Source organism: Sceloporus occidentalis, unplaced genomic scaffold (genome assembly GCF_023333645.1).
Source record: "Sceloporus occidentalis isolate IW3139 unplaced genomic scaffold, rSceOcc1.0.p SCAF_38, whole genome shotgun sequence".
Taxonomy (NCBI): domain Eukaryota; kingdom Metazoa; phylum Chordata; class Lepidosauria; order Squamata; family Phrynosomatidae; genus Sceloporus; species Sceloporus occidentalis.
In genome coordinates, this window is record NW_028317018.1 from 6,892,501 (window position 1) to 6,895,000 (window position 2,500).

Genomic DNA, 2,500 nt, shown 5'->3' on the forward strand with positions numbered 1-2,500 from the left:
TTTCTGTCTGACGACAAGCAGCAGCAGCAACAGAAAAAGAGAAGTAAAATAAAAAGCTCCCACACCTGCAGCCATACCACCCTGAAAGTACCTGATCTCATCTGATCTCAGAATCTAAGTAGGGTTGGGCCTGGTTAGTACATGGATGGGAGACTGCCTGGGAATACTAGGTGTTGTAGGCTTTTTCTTTTCTCACAGTCCGGGGAGAGCTTTTTGCCATGTGTTTCTTGCTCATCATCAAAGCTTTAAACCCTTATTTTTACCTTCTCACCTTCTCACCTTCTCACCTTCTCTGTCCTGTCCCAGGGCTTATAATTCTTTCTGTCTGACGACAAGCAGCAGCAGCAACAGAATAAGAGACGTAAAATAAAAAGCTCTCTCACCTGCAGCCATACCACCCTGAAAGTGCCCGATCTCGTCTGAACTTGGAAGCTAAGCAGGGTTGGGCCTGGTTAGTACCTGGATGGGAGACCGCCTGGGAATACCAGGTGTTGTAAGCTTTTTCTTTTCTCACATTCCGGGGAGAGATTTTTGCCATGTGTTTCTTGCTCATCATCAAAGTTTTAAACCCTTATTTTTACCTTCTCAACTTCTCACCTTCTCACCTTCTCTGTCCTGTCCCAGGGCTTATAATTCTTTCTGTCTGACGACAAGCAGCAGCAGCAACAGAATAAGAGAAGTAAAATAAAAAGCTCTCACGCCTACAGCCATACCACCCTGAAAGTGCCCAATCTTGCCTGATCTTGGAAGTTAAGCAGGGTTGGGCCTGGTTAGTACCTGGATGAGAGACCGCCTGGGAATACCAGGTGTTGTAGGCTTTTTCTTTTCTCACAGTCCGGGGAGAGCTTTTTGCCATGTGTCTCTTGCTCATCATGAAAACTTTAAACTATTATTTGAACCTTCTCACCTTCTCACCTTCTCACCTTCTCACCTTCTCTGTCCTGTCCCAGGGCTTATAATTCTTTCTGTCTGACGACAAGCAGCAGCAGCAGCAGCAGCAGCAGCAGCAGCAGCAGCAGCAGCAGCAGCAGCAGCAGCAGCAGCAGCAGCAGCAGCAGCAGCAGCAGAATAAGAGAAGTAAAATAAAAAGCTCTCACACCTACAGCCATACCACCCTGAAAGCGCCCAATCTTGTCTGATCTTGGAAGCTAAGCAGGGTTGGGCCTGGTTAGTACCTGGGTGGGAGACCACCTGGGAATACCAGGTGTTGTAGGCTTTTTCTTTTCTTACAGTCCGGGGAGAGCTTTTTGCCATGTGTTTCTTGCTCATCATCAAAACTTTAAACTATTATTTGAACCTTCTCACCTTCTCACCTTCTCACCTTCTCTGTCCTGTCCCAGGGCTTATAATTCTTTCTGTCTGACGACAAGCAGCAGCAGCAACAGAATAAGAGAAGTAAAATAGAAAGCTCTCACGCCTACGGCCATACCACCCTGAAAGCGCCCAATCTTGTCTGATCTTGGAAGCTAAGCAGGGTTGGTCCTGGTTAGTACCTGGATGGGAGACCGCCTGGGAATACCAGGGGTTGTAGGCTTTTTCTTTTCTCACAGTCCGGGGAGAGATTTTTGCCATGTGTTTCTTGCTCATCATCAAAGTTTTAAACCCTTATTTGAACCTTCTCACCTTCTCACCTTCTCACCTTCTCACCTTCTCTGTCCTGTCCCAGGGCTTATAATTCTTTCTTTCTGACGACAAGCAGCAGCAGCAACAGAATAAGAGAAGTCAAATGAAACGCTCTCTCGCCTGCGGCCATATCACCCTGAAAGTGCCTGATCTCAGAAGATAAGCAAGGTTGGGCTTGGTTAGTACCTGGATGGGAGACCACCTGGGAATACCAGGTGTTGTAGGTTTTTTCTTTTATCACAGTCCGGGGAGAGCTTTTTGCCATGTGTTTCTTGCTCATCATCAAAGCTTTAAACCTTTATTTGAACCTTCTCACCTTCTCACCTTCTCTGTCCTGTCCCAGGGCTTATAATTCTTTCTGTCTGACGACAAGCAGCAGCAGCAGCTGCAGCAGCAGCAGCAGCAGCAGCAGCAGCAGCAACAACAGAATAAGAGAAGTAAAATAAAAAGCTCTCCTGCCTGCAGCCATACCACCCTGAAAGTGCCAGATCTCCTCTGATCTTGGAAGCTAAGCAGGGTTGGGCCTGGTTAGTACCTGGATGGGAGACTGCCTGGGAATACCAGGTGTTGTAGGCTTTTTCTTTTCTCACAGTCCGGGGAGAGCTTTTTGCCATGTGTTTCTTGCTCATCATCAAAACTTTAAACTATTATTTGAAACTTCTCACCTTCTCACCTTCTCTGTCCTGTCCCAGGGCTTATAATTCTTTCTGTCTGACGACAAGCAGCAGCAGCAGCAGCAGCAGCAGCAACAGCAGCAGCAGCAGCAACAGCAGCAGCAGCAGCAACAGCAGCAGCAGCAGCAACAGCAGCAGCAGCAGCAGCAACAGCAGCAGCAGCAGCAACAGAATAAGTGAAGTTAAATAAAAAGCTCTCATGC

The 2,500-nt window shown here is 47.4% G+C and overlaps 3 non-coding genes and 5 pseudogenes across 3 annotated transcripts; all 8 read left to right on the top strand.

Moving 5' to 3' along the window:
- The first annotated feature begins 63 nt into the window (after nt 1-63).
- Nucleotides 64-182, top strand: LOC149291070 (5S ribosomal RNA; annotated as a pseudogene).
- Nucleotides 183-381: 199 nt separating this feature from the next.
- Nucleotides 382-500, top strand: LOC149291071 (5S ribosomal RNA). The gene has a single exon (XR_016276596.1). It is a non-coding gene; the product is annotated as a 5S ribosomal RNA (ribosomal RNA).
- Nucleotides 501-699: 199 nt separating this feature from the next.
- Nucleotides 700-818, top strand: LOC149291072 (5S ribosomal RNA; annotated as a pseudogene).
- Nucleotides 819-1,097: 279 nt separating this feature from the next.
- On the top strand, nt 1,098-1,216 carry LOC149291073 (5S ribosomal RNA). The gene has a single exon (XR_016273754.1). It is a non-coding gene; the product is annotated as a 5S ribosomal RNA (ribosomal RNA).
- A 199-nt stretch (nt 1,217-1,415) lies between these two features.
- LOC149291074 (5S ribosomal RNA) lies at nt 1,416-1,534 on the top strand. The gene has a single exon (XR_016273991.1). It is a non-coding gene; the product is annotated as a 5S ribosomal RNA (ribosomal RNA).
- A 207-nt stretch (nt 1,535-1,741) lies between these two features.
- On the top strand, nt 1,742-1,850 carry LOC149291075 (5S ribosomal RNA; annotated as a pseudogene).
- Nucleotides 1,851-2,080: 230 nt separating this feature from the next.
- LOC149291076 (5S ribosomal RNA) lies at nt 2,081-2,199 on the top strand (annotated as a pseudogene).
- A 299-nt stretch (nt 2,200-2,498) lies between these two features.
- LOC149291077 (5S ribosomal RNA) overlaps nt 2,499-2,500 on the top strand; it is a 109-nt pseudogene continuing 107 nt past the window's right edge.